At 42.3% G+C, this 13,160-nt stretch overlaps 1 protein-coding gene across 1 annotated transcript in view; it reads left to right on the top strand.

Moving 5' to 3' along the window:
* Positions 1–6,468: 6,468 nt before the first annotated feature.
* ZSCAN21 (zinc finger and SCAN domain containing 21) overlaps positions 6,469–13,160 on the top strand; it is a 17,957-nt gene continuing 11,265 nt past the window's right edge. Inside the window, exon 1 of the mRNA XM_012638981.1 lies at positions 6,469–6,544. The gene's annotated coding sequence lies outside the window, so the exon portion shown is untranslated. The remainder of the gene's footprint in view (positions 6,545–13,160) is intronic.

Genomic DNA, 13,160 nt, shown 5'->3' with positions numbered 1-13,160 from the left:
GCCCCAACCTACAGCTGGTTTGCAATCCCAAATCCTCTGAGGAAGCAAATTCCCCCTGGAGTAATGGAAATTGCTTGTCTCAAACTACCTTTGCCCTTTTGCAGTAGTTGCCACCCCTGCCTCCAGGTCTCCTGTCTTCAGCCCCGGCTCCGTTCCAGATTCTTGAACCTGGGAGGCAATGGGCTGATTCTACCCTACCTGGATTAGCTGTCACGGTGTGCCCTGCAATTGGTTCTAGGTTCCACATTTTGAAAGAACAGACCAGCAAGGTAAAAGGACAGTGATCGGGCTGGCAAAGAGTTTCAAAACCACCTCACGTGTGCAATAAAGTGTTTAGCTTGGTAAACAAAAAACAGGGAATATGGTCTCTGCCCTCAAACATCTGGGCCTGTCCTGTTAGAAGAGGGATTCGATTTGTTCTGCATGTTTCCAGTAAGTAGAACTAAATCCTTTAAGCAAACAGTATCAGGCCATGTGTTGGGTGTTAAGAATAACAAAGGACAGATGTGGTGATGGCAGGTGACCCTCTCCAGAGAGGGCAGAACAGAAAAAGGGTCTGTGATGGGTGGAGCCACGCCCAACCCTGGGAGTCTGACTTTACACCAGAGAGATCAGAAATAATATTGTAGCCAAGAGTTTTGAGGATTCAAAATCTCTTAGTATTTGCAAGTTTTTTCTTTACCATGCTACTTCACAAAGCTAGTTTTCTCTCACATGTTATAATGTAATCTTTCTCTCAATGCTTTAAAGTTGTCAGAGCAGGTATTATGCTCATTTTCCAGATATCCAAATCTCCAAAGGCTCACTAGCAACAGAGCTCTGGCTCTAAGACATGATGTTATGACAAAGATTCTTTGCTTGGCCAAACTTTAGTCAGGTTTCTGAATCTTTTGCTAGACCCATCTGTGCACTTCCTTGTACAATCCGGTTTAAGCAAAGAACCCTGCTAAGTTAGTATAGCAAGAACTCACCATCCTCAATATCTGATCACCTTTGATGACCCAAAATAAGTTGCTGAGGCAGAGGTCTCAATTGATGGAGGTTTATTAAGCCAAAGTTTGAGGACACAGCTGGGAAAAACACAGGCCACAGGTGGATCTGTGACTTTTTCCAAAACGGGATTTGGGAACTTAGTTTTTAAAGGGGATAGGACATACAGGCAGAAAAAAGGAGAACTGGGGTGTGGGCAGTGATACAAATGATAACATTCTTGTGAGGCCTAGGAAATCTATATTTTACATAAGATAAAGGGAATGTTAGAAGAGAAAAAGGTTGTGAAGGAAGCATCAGTTATGTAGATGTTCCCAGGTAAGCAGAAGAATGTTTGATCCTATCTTGTCTCTGTTCTGCACGTGGTAAGATAAACTTGGACTCAACATTATTTGTGCGGAATTAAACATTTTAGTTTTAGGAGCTAGACATAGCCTGCAGACCCAAAGTTACAATTTGCATGTCTTTGCTTATGGGAAACCAGCAAGGAATTTTCTTACAATGTGTGGGGACAGTCCTTATAGATGCCTGAGGCCTTTAACCTTTCCATGGGGATCTCGCTGATGCTAATAATAGCTGTTCATGTGAAAGGAAGAGGGTGTTGCATGACTCAGCCTCCAGGTTTGACCTTTGTTTTTGCATAAGGCGTTAGGGGTGGGGAGGTCCTGAGATTTTTATTTTCCTTTACACCCCTGAGATCTGATCAGGTTCCTCATCCTCTACCATCACCTAGGTGATGTCTGAGCACCCTCGCCTGCCTTCGGCAAGAATCCTGTTAGGTTGGTTTAACCAGAATGTTTCCTCTTGGTAATTTTCCACCCATTGACCCCCCACTCTGCTCCTTGGCCATAAATTCCCAGTTGCCCATGCTGTATTCAGGTTTGAACCCAGTCTCTCTCCTCCACTACAGGACTCTTGCAGCGGTTCTTCTGTCATGATGATCCTGAATAAAGTCTTCCTGACTGTGCTTTAACAAGTATTGTTGAATAATGTTTTCTCTTTAACAGTTGTTAAAGAAACCACTTCACTTTTATTGTCTTTTCCATTCATTTTCTTTAGCAAATATCTTTGCAGCTTTCCAACATGCTATACATGTGGACTCCTTTCAGGAAGAAAAAGGAAGTGTTGAGTTGTAACAGCCCAGCCATGCTCTAAGAGAAATCAAGGTTTGATCACCCTCTACTGGCCAAGCATGCTGATGGCAGCAAAATAAGTGACGATGAGAATGAGCAAAGAGGATCCAGAAAACCACCTTTTTAAGAGAGAACCATGACCACCCTGCTGGAAATGGAGGAAGAGAGCCAGGATGACAGTACACACTGGTAGCTTTTTCCTTCTGGATTTTTGCTACAAAGGGCACAGCAATCCTTTTTCTTTTTTCAAGCCAAATAATCTTCCAAGAAGAAAGAGAACAGAGTACAGCTGGGTGTGGTGGTGTGCTCCTGTAGTCCTAGCTACTCAGGAGGCTGACGTGAGAGGATCCCTTGAGCCCAGGAGTTAGAGTTCAGCCTGGGTAACATAGAAAGACCCTGTCTCTCTTAAAGAAAAAAAAAAAGGTAAGAACAGAGTAACTTAGAGAAAGTAAAGTGGGAGAGTCCAGAGGTTATAATGAGTTCATGTCTCCAGGCCCACACATTTTACATTCCAAGATTCAGAAGCAACTTCCAGACATGATCGTGGAACTGCTATAGGTGACCTTTAGGACAATCATACATGACAATTTTCAAAGCTTTTGAAGGGCTGGCAAGAACAACAACTAGATGTATTTTGTGGAGGAAAATGACTAGAGTCAGTGAATTATTGACTAGAGTCAATTGAAATTACAGGAGAGTAGATTTTTGCTTTAATTTCAATAACTTATTAGCAATTAGAACTCTCCAAAAGAAGGGAAGTATTTTCTAAAGTGGTAAGTGCTTTACTATGGAAAGGGTTAGCAGCAGAGGGCCGTCATAGAAACAACATGTGCATGTTATGAGTGGTTAGACTGCGGATAACCAAGGTGACAAATTCAGTCAACATTTATTGGACTCGTTTTTATTATCATTGACCATATTTGTAATTATTTGTTTACATATCTGCCAAGAGCTGTGTATTTTTCATTTTTAAATGTTTGTGTCTTAGCATAATGCCTGACATATTGTAAGTTCTTGATAATTATTTGTTGACTGAACTCTGGAAATCAAAACCATTCTGAAGAGGAAATACATGTAACACATCATAGGAAGTCACCAGCACACTAACATTTCCTTTGTCTAATCTCTTGGGTTTTTGTCATATGGTCATGGTTATATTAATGGCAGACAATAATGGATATCCTAAATTAGTTTTAATACAATGTGATTTGGATGGACAGCATATTGATCTTTCTAATGATAATTTTGAAAATCTCTTGAGGTATAGCAAGCACACAGGATTGATCAGAGAATCTGGCTAGTACTCTCAGCTCTGCTACTAATTAGCTAACTAGTGTGCCTTGGATTTGACTTCTTCAGGCACTAGTTTCTTCATCTGAAAACAATTTCAGCCCTTTTGCTCAGGGTGGCAAAGTGTCCTGTTCCGGCACTTCAACTTGGGCAGCCATACCCGAACATACAAAATAGGCCAATTTCAGCCCTTTTGTGGGGGTGGCCAAGTGGCATATTTCAGTCCTATAACTTGGCCAGCAATATCCCATCATCCCATAAGGGCCAGCTTCAGCCCTTTAGCGTGGGGTGGAGAGAGTCCTATTTCAGGCCTTTGACTTGGCAGCAACACCCAGTCATCCCCTATAGGCCAATTTTAGCTTATTTGCTTTGGGTGGCCAAGTGGCCTACTCTAGCCCTTTAACTTGGCTGACAGTACCCAACCATCCCCATAGGACCAATTACAGCCCTTTTGCTTGGGTTGGCCAAGGGGCCTATTCTGGCCCTTTAATTTGTACGGCAATTAAAGTGTCTCTTTGAATGTTAAATATTTTACAACTCTAAGCTCCTTTGCTTTATGGGCACCACAGCCCATTACAACAATGGGCTTGGAATTAGAAGGATTTTCTTCAAGCCCCACATAACCACTTAGTGGTTTCGTGACTAGGCAAAGACACTTTGACTAAGGCCAGATGGAGCATCAACAAAGCATCAACAGAGGGGCGGGGGGTGCTCATAGAATGTGCACAGGTTTCCTGGTTCTTCCCTCTGCCCCAGTGATCCTGTTCCCATTTCCCATCTCTTCTTTTCCCAGTCTAATTCAGAGCAAGTATAGTACCTAAGAGCACAGGCTTTGGGGAAAAGAGAGCCAAGTTTGAATCTTGACTCTCCCACATATCAGTTGTGTGACATTGGAAAAGTTAGTTTTCTGAGCCCAAGTTTCCTGATCTATAAAGTTTCACAGGGTAAATATACTAGGGATTATAATATTTCATAGCATCAAGACAATGAACATAAATATGTGAGTAGTAGATTGTTTCCAAAAATGGTCACATTATCTCCCACATGCTCCTGCAATGTGACCAAGAGATAGAGGCTGTTTTTCCTCCTCTTGATTCTGGCCCAGTAACCTATTTTACAAACCAAATGTGGTGGAAATTATGCTATGTAACTTCCAAGGCTGGGCTTTAAGACATCTGCAAGTTCACCTCTTAAAATATTCCTTTTGAGGAATGCCACAAAGAATCCCAAGCAGCTATGCAAAGAGACTCACATGAAGGAGAACCAAGGTCCCCGGCCAATATCTCCAGCTGAGCTCCAGTCTGGGGGCTAGTACCAACTGCCAGCCATCCTAACTCCTCAGTCAACACTACAGAAAGCAGAACAACCCAGCCAACCCACAGATTTATAAGACTATCTGAAAAATGTTAAATAATTAGTATGTTAATGCATTATGGGGATTTCGTTTTGTTTTTTTGTCTTGGCTTTTTTTCTGGAGACAGGGTTTTGCTCTGTTGCTAGGGCTAGAGTGCAATGACATTGTCATAGCTCACTGAAACCTCAGACTCCTGGGCTTCCGTGATCCTCCTACCCCGGCCTCCCAAAGTGCTGGGGTTACAGGCATGAGTCACTATGCCCAGCCAAGACAGTAAGTTTTGTAGTAATCTTTTTATACAGCAATAAAAAACTGAAACCAAATGCTTAACACAGTACCTGGCCCATAGTAAATACTCGAAGGAGATGTGTGAAGGGAATGTGAATGGTAAACAAATGTTAAAATGTTGGAAGGTAGGGGAGAAACTAATGGGGATATGGGGCAAGCTGTGGGAAGAAAACGTTGAAGGTTGTTCAGCCCGTCAATTCACTGTGCAAAACTCCCAACCTCCCCATCCCCTGTGCTGTCCCATTCTTCAAAACAGCATGAGATAATACAAGAAGCATCACTTTTGAGAAACTCTAATAGAAAAGTTTCCTTTTTATTGAACTTTTCCATCATTTCTATTCATTGGTCTCATCCTACCTTCTGGGATCCCATAAGACAAACTCCCTTTTCAAATGACACTTCACACATATTTGAAAACTAACATCGTTTGTCCTTCATTCTCCCCTTGTCTAAGTTGAGGAAAAATTCTCCAGGTTTTCTTAGGTTGAATAGCGTGGTGTTCAGGTCTCATACTGAATTTGCTTGCTTCTGAAAGGCCCTTAACATGTGGCACCCAGAAGGAGCCCACCTTGGATGTCTGACCAGTGCAGAAAGATTGGCCTCATTAAAAAACATCTTAGGGCTGGGCACGGTGGCTCACACTTGTAATCCCAGTGCTCCGGGAGGCCCAGGTGGGAGGATCACTTGAGCTCAGGAGTTCGAGACCAGCCTGAGCAAGAGCAAGACTCCTTCTCTACCAAAAATGGAAAAATTAGCCAGACGCAGTCCCTGGCACCTGTAGTCCCAGCTACTCCACTACTCCAGCGGCTGAGGCAGGAAGATAGCTTGAGGTCAGGAGTTGGAGGTTGCAGTGAGCCATGATGATGCCACTGCACTCTAGCCGGGGCAACAGAGCAAGACTGTGTCTCAAAAATACATATGTGTATATATATATCTTAGGAAAATGATAATTTTGTCTGAGGCTTGCTTCAAAATAATCCAGTGAGAAGCGCATGGGGGAACGAATGAAAAGTTTGACATGTGGTCATTGTTGAAGCTGGCCACTGTATACAAGGAGATTCATTATGTCATTTTCTCTACTTTTGTGTGTCTTTGAAAATAAACTTTTTAAAAATGATCCTAGAATACATCAGGAGAAAATGATGTCAAGTATGTATAAATTTATGGTGCATTTAGACAGGGAATTCCGTGTGCAGGCATGATGCTGTCCCTCAACACGTGTGAGTTTTGCAGGACCAGACCTTTGGTAAAAACGGGGCAAGGTCCCAAACTGTTCACCGTGGAGGACGACCCAGCTCCTCACAGGCGCGCCTCAGCGGCCAGCGAAGGCCTGAGACACCGAGATGCCAAGAGCTCCTGCCGACTTCCTAGAGGGGCCGCCACGGCCCCACAAAACCCTCCGCGGGGCGGAGCTATGACGCGCTTCCGGTCCCGCCGGCTCGGGGTGCGTCGTGCGTTCTCCCCGCGCCTGGAGCGGCTCTGACTCACGGTGAGCTTGCTGGTACCTGGTTAGCGTGGCGGACGAAAAAGGGAGCCTTGGTCCGAAGGTTTGGGAGGAAGGAGTGGGTTTAGCAGCTGTGGCCTCCGGGGACGCCCTCAGACCGGTCCTAAGAGGACTGTGGGGAGGAGCCCCCCGTCCCCACCCAGGCCCAGCTGGTGGAGGCGCCGGCTCCCTGGAAAGCCTTTCCCTCCACCCAGGGCTTTTAACAAATGATACCTTGTCTCTTTCGCGTTCTAGAAGAGTTTTTCTGTGCGTTCCCGAAGACGAGCCGTCTGACTGCGGCTGCCTCTTTTCCTCGTTGATCTGGAGGCTAATTGATGGGAACACGCCCCAGGGGTTGGGAACCTCGTTAGAGATCTTAGAGATCTTGGGTAGTGTCCAATCTAAGGGAGGGACTAGTCCCCTGCGGCTTTGTAGTGTTAGAAAGCATACATATAACAGAAATCTGCTCAAGTTTGGAAACACATTTTTAGAGAACCATTTATAAATAGAGTGTCAAGAGAAAGGTGATTTGGTGGGTGAGGTACTTGGAAACCCACCAGCTGAACTGTGCAAGACACTTGTTTTCAAGTACTGAAGGCTACTGTGGAGAAAGTGAGTATTGGTCTAGGACCAAACTAGGATCTTTCAAGTGTGACGCACAATTTGGTTCAGCTTAAAGAAGACCTTGTAACAATTAAAACCGTCCAACAGTAGAATTCTGTGCCTCAAGAATTATCTAATTCGCCTGCCTAGGAGTTTTCAGTGACAGAGTGAGATGTATTAAAGTTATTCCAGCACTAGTTGGTAAGTGCTGTTCAGTTGATAGAATCTGTGATAATGTGATTTTATTTATGCCTCATCTTCTTCCAGAAGGGTTTTGGACGGTTTTATAAGGGCATGTAAGCTTTGGGAAATTGGCATAAAGGAGGGGGGAAAACTGGGAACAGAACAAAGGCCTGCTATTGATCATGAACTTTCGTTTGATGGGCTTCTCGAGCTAAACATTTTAGATAGTTTTTAAAAAGTAATTAACTGGCCGGGCGTGGTGGCTCACACCTGTAATCCTAGCACTCTGGGAGGCCGAGGCGGGCGGATCGTTCTGAGCTCAGGAGTTCGAGACCAGCCTGAGCAAGAGCGAGACCCCGTCTCTACTAAAAATAGAAATAAATTGGCCAAACAACTAAAAAAGTAGAAAAAAAAAAATTAGCCGGGCATGGTGGCGCGTGCCTGTAGTCCCAGCTACCTGGGAGGCTGAGGCAGGAGGATCGCTTGAGCCCAGGAGTTTGAGGTTGCTGTGAGCTAGGCTGATGCCACGGCACTCGCCCCAGGCAAGAGAGTGAGACTCTGTCTCAGAAAAAAAAAGTAATTAACTGTCGTTGAAGACAATGTGAGTTCTTTATGAAGGCTCTGTTTTTCTATCGAAAATTCAAAACCCAAGACCTGGAGAGCATCCCTATGTGAACCTTTAGACAAAAATGTGAAATTATCAGCTTTCTTCACGGAGGAAAAAGAAATATTAAGATAGTGTATTATCAGATTTTTTTTAATCTTATGAATTTGATACATGAAATCATTTCATTGTAGCTTTAATTTCTGTTCTTATAGCTAAAGTTAAGCATCTTTTCGTGGATTAATTGCTAAACTGAGACTTGAAAGACAAATAGAAGCATGCCACAAGTATTGGACATTGATGGGACATAGAGAGTGAGAAAGGAAATGATGAGAAAGAATGGGGAGGCAGAAGCCAGATTGTGACTTTTCGTGTAAAGATATTAAAAGGTTTTAAGCAGCTGAGTGATAAGAGCAAATTTGTATTTTAAACCTCTGCAGATAGCCTTTGAGCCTGTGGCGATAAAATTGCGAAACTGGAAAATGGCCTGTGTGATTTCAAAGGAGGATATTATCTGAATGTTGCCAGCTAGTTAAAAGTCACAGGTATTTGGTCAAATTTAAAAATAGGCTTTGTGGTACATTTAAAATAAATCTGCTAGACCATAAAACAAACAAACAAATAAATAAATAAGTAAAATAGATTTGCTAGAAATACATTAGGCCAATGTTCTGGCAATCGTTGGAAAAGAATCAGAAATTAACTATTGTTGCTCCTAGAGACAAGGCAGGCATGTATTTTTTTAAATAATCAGAAAAGGTGCCTGTAATCTTAGCACTCTGGGAGGCTGAGGTGGGCAGATTATTTGAGCTCAGGAGATCAAGACCAGCCTGAGCAAGAGCAAGACCCAGTCTCTACTATAAATAGAAAGAAATTAGCTGGACAACTAAAAATACATAGAAAAAATTAGCTGGGGATGGTGGTGCATGCATGTAGTCCCAGCTACTCGGGAGGCTGAGGCAGTAGGATTGCTTGAGCCCAGGAGTTTTGAGGTTGCTGTGAGCTAGCTAACGCCATGGCACTCTAGCCCGGGCAACAGAGTGAGACTCTGTCTCAAAAAAAAAAAAAAAAAAATCAGAAAAGGGCACCACAACTTTTTAAATGTCCAATTAACTGTAAGAGTCTGCTGTAAAATCATAAATGTTGTTGAAGTTAACAGCTATATTTCTCTTTATCACCCTTCCATAATGGAAGAGCATTAACCAAAGCTGCTTTTTCGCCCCGCAATGCCCCATAATTTTTTTATTTAAATAAGCATTTTATTTTAGAATAGTTTTAGATTTACAGAAAACCACAAAGATAATACAATGAGTTCCCATACACCTCTCATCCAGTTTCCCTTACTGTTATCATCTTACATTTACTGTGTTCTTTTGTTACAACTAAGGAACCAATATTGGTACATTGCAATTAACCAAGCTCCACAGTATATTCAGATTTCACTCGTTTTTCTCTAATGTCCTTTTTCCGTTTGAGATCCCATATAGGATACCACATTGCATTAGTCTTCATGTCTATTTAGTGTCCTGTAGTCAGTGACAATTTTGCAGCCTTTCCTTGTTTTTGATGACCTTGACAGTTTTGAGAGGTACTGGTCAGATATTTTGTAGAAGGTCCCTCAATTTGGGTTTTTCCGACGTTTTTTCTTGGTTAGACTGGGGCCTGTGGGTTTTGGAAGGAAAACACAGAGGTGAAGTGCTCATCATACATCAGGGAACATGCTATCAACATGACTTATCACTGATGATGTTAACTTTGATTACGTGGCTGAGGTAGTATTTGCCAAGATCCTTCACTCTGGTTACTTTCCTGCCACCTCTTTCCATGTGTTACTCTTAGAAAATAAGTCACTCAGTGCAGTCCACACTCAAGAGGTGGGGAGTTAAACTTCACCTCCTTGTGCGGGGAGTATCTACGTAAGTTATTTAGAATTCTGTGCAGGAGATTTGTGTCTTCTCCCCTTTTCATTTATTCAGTCACTTTTTTTTTATATCAGTATAGACTCATGGATATTTATTTTGTACTTTGGGTTATAATGCAGGACTATGTTAGTTATTTTGTTGTTCAAATTGTTACAGTTGTGGCCATTAAAAGCTTTTTTCTTCTTTTTAAGTTTGGTTTCCATGTCCCTTTGACATAACCCCATCACTTTGTTTTCTGAAAACTTTCTGGCACTATAATATGCTCCAGGCCCATCTTGTATATTCCCCAACCAAGAATCAGCCATTTCTCTATTTCCTGGTTCTTTTTGTTGCAGAGCGATATTTAGAAACCAAGATCTAGGAGCTGGTTGTGCTCATTGCTACTGGGATGCCATTGCTTTTAGGCCTTCACAGCTGACAGAGCTAGGAAATAAATGTATGTGTACTAAGCCATATATACACACTTACCTAATCTGTAACCATCTGTACCTATATAAAGCTAAACATGAATTTATACTACCATATTTTTATAAGTATTTAACTTAAATATGTAATATTGGTATCAATATTAAATTTGTATTGATATTATTTTTTAAAGCCTGTTTTCACAGTTCTACTACTTAAGAGTAGCCCCCAGAGATCTATGTACATTCTTTCCACTAATATTTGAGCACCTGCAAAGTGCCAGGTGTATTCTAGACATTTGGAATATAACAGTGAACAAAATAGTCCCTACCCTCTAGAGTTGATATTCAAAGGAGGAAACAGTTTTTGAAAAAGTGAAAACATAGTGTGTGTATATAGTATATTGTATGATGATAAGTGATGTGGAGAAAAGGAGTAGAGAATGGGGCTTAGGAGTTCTGGGGCGAGGGAGAGCAGTGTACAGTTTAAAACAGGTGACCAGGGATGCCTCAGCGGAAGGTAAATTCTGAGTACAGACCTGAAAGAGGTGAGGGAGTGACGGAGTCTGGAGGAGTCTGGAGGAGAGTGAGGCAGAGGGAGCAGCAAATGCAAAGGCTGTGAGGTGGGAGTGTGCCCCCCATGTTCAAGGCACAGTGTGGCTGGGCTGGATTGAACAGGAGGGGGGAGAAGTACAAGATGAGGTCAAAGGTGACAGGGCTGAGATTGTGTGAGGCCCTGTTGGTCACTGTGTTGACTGGCTTTTTCTCTGTGAGACAAGAAGGCTTGAAGGGTGTGAGCAGAGGGATGATGTGACCTGATTTGGGGTTGTTTTGGTTTTTTGTTTGGTTGGTTGGTTTTTTGTTTTTGTGGGGGTTTTTTTGAGACAGGGTCTTGTTCTGTCACCCAGGCTGGAGTGCAGTGGCGTCATCATAGCTCACTGCAACCTCAAACTCCGAGGCTCAAGTGATCTTCCTTCCTCGGCCTCCCAAGTAGCTGGGACTACAGGCATGCCCCACCACACCCAGCTAATTTTTTATATTTTGTAGAGATGGGGTCTCACTATGTTGCCCAGGCTGGTCTCCAATTCCTAAGCTCAAGTGATCCTCCTTCCTTGGCCTCCCTAAGTGCTGGGATTACAGGCGTGAGCCACCGTGCCTACCCTGACTTGTATTTTGGACAGGCTCACTCTGGCTGCTGTGTTGTGAATAGACTGAGGGAAGCAGTTGGGCTATTACAGACCAGAGATGATGGACTAGGATGGTAGTGTGAGAGGTAGTGAAAAGTGGTTGAACTCTGAGTATGTTCTAGACATAGAGCTAACTAGATTGACTTGTGGTTTGTACGAAGAATGTGAAACAGGAGTCAAGGATGACTCCAGGTTTTTTGGTCCAAGTAAACAGAACAGTGGAGTTGCCATTAACTGAGATGAGCAGCATTGGGGGAAAGATGGGAAATTCCATTTTGGAAGTGTTAAGCTAGAGACACCTATTGGACATCTAGGTGACAACATCAAGTGGGTGTTGGTTACGTGTGTCTAGAGTTCTGAAGGAAGGGAGGTATAGGTTGGAGATACAGGTTGGGCTGTTGTGAGTATATAGATGGTCATTAAAGCCACACAACTGGATGAAATCACCAAGGAGAGCAAATACAATGAGGAGGAAGGTGCCCAAGCACCCAGCCCTCTAACTCATTTGTAGTCTTGCTGCACTGAATTCGTTTGAATTGTGTGCACTGCACAACTGCTGTGCTAGGATAATCGCTTAGCTAGTGAGCTAGCCCAGCAAAACTGCCCAGAGGAAACTTTTTCTTCTGTAACTGTGACTACATACATATTTTGCAGAGGCAATCATGTGCTAGTTATAGTGGCATCTGTGAATTCAGATTCACCAAGTTCTTGGGATATATCCCATGTGAATGTTATACTGCTATATGATGCTTCCTGTTCGATGCTGCTGGGTGCTATGTAACTCCTAGTGTCTTGCTAAGTTTCCTAGCCTGGATCACAGAAGCTGAGTGGCCCAAACAGGTTTCTTCCTTTTTTCGTTTTTCCTGATTCCAAAGGAACCAAACAGGTTTCTGTACTGTTCTTGGGGTGTCCTCTGGATAGAGAGTAACATTTTGTAACAGTTATGTAAAGTTAATCTACCACTCAGGAGGTCTACTTTTAAATATTTCTGAAGAGTGCTCTCCAGCACCGCTATCTCTATTATTTTTCTTGTTTTAGCCTTTGGTGCTTGTGCCTTTATTTTAGAAGATTAGATGGCACTGCTCCTCCCTGGTTCAGTTTTGAAGTAGTTATGAACTTGGGTGCTCCAGGAGTTTACTGGGTACAGATTTATTTGACCAAAGAATCCTTTATTCAAATGATTGGTTTTAATTCCTTTACACACATTTTGGGAAATGCTTCTGTATGGTTTTTTTTCCTATGCCATACAATTTCCCTCTTCATGTTGTGGGTTGCTTCCTGATGTTTATATTATAATTCTCCTGACCATTCCACTAGCATTAATTCCATAATATGAACCTTCTGTACACAGTGTTAACAGTAAAACTCTTTTGTTTGTCAAAAGACTACTTATTTCTTTTAAGATTTTATAATTTTTCTGATTACTAAAGTAGTAATACCCATTCTTTAAAAAACAAAATTTGGAAATCTATAAAAGAATGAAGAATATGGAAATCATCTGTAATTCCATAACCCAGCATTATTGCTGTTTATTAAGTTTTGGTCTTTTTCCTTTGTTATCTGTGTACTATGTATAAATATATGACTTTTGATATTTTAAGTGCTGTTGAGCCAGATCCATAGAGATTGTTGTGTGTTCAAAATGAGCATAACTGGGTTTTTTAATGCCCTGAATTTTTTTTTTTTTTTCCCCTTTGAGGCAAGGTCTTGTTATGTTGC

The sequence above is a fragment of the Propithecus coquereli genome, unplaced genomic scaffold, assembly GCF_000956105.1.
Source record: "Propithecus coquereli isolate 6110/MARCELLA unplaced genomic scaffold, Pcoq_1.0 Scaffold137, whole genome shotgun sequence".
NCBI classification, from domain to species: domain Eukaryota; kingdom Metazoa; phylum Chordata; class Mammalia; order Primates; family Indriidae; genus Propithecus; species Propithecus coquereli.
This window is presented reverse-complemented; position numbering and strand designations above follow the sequence as displayed.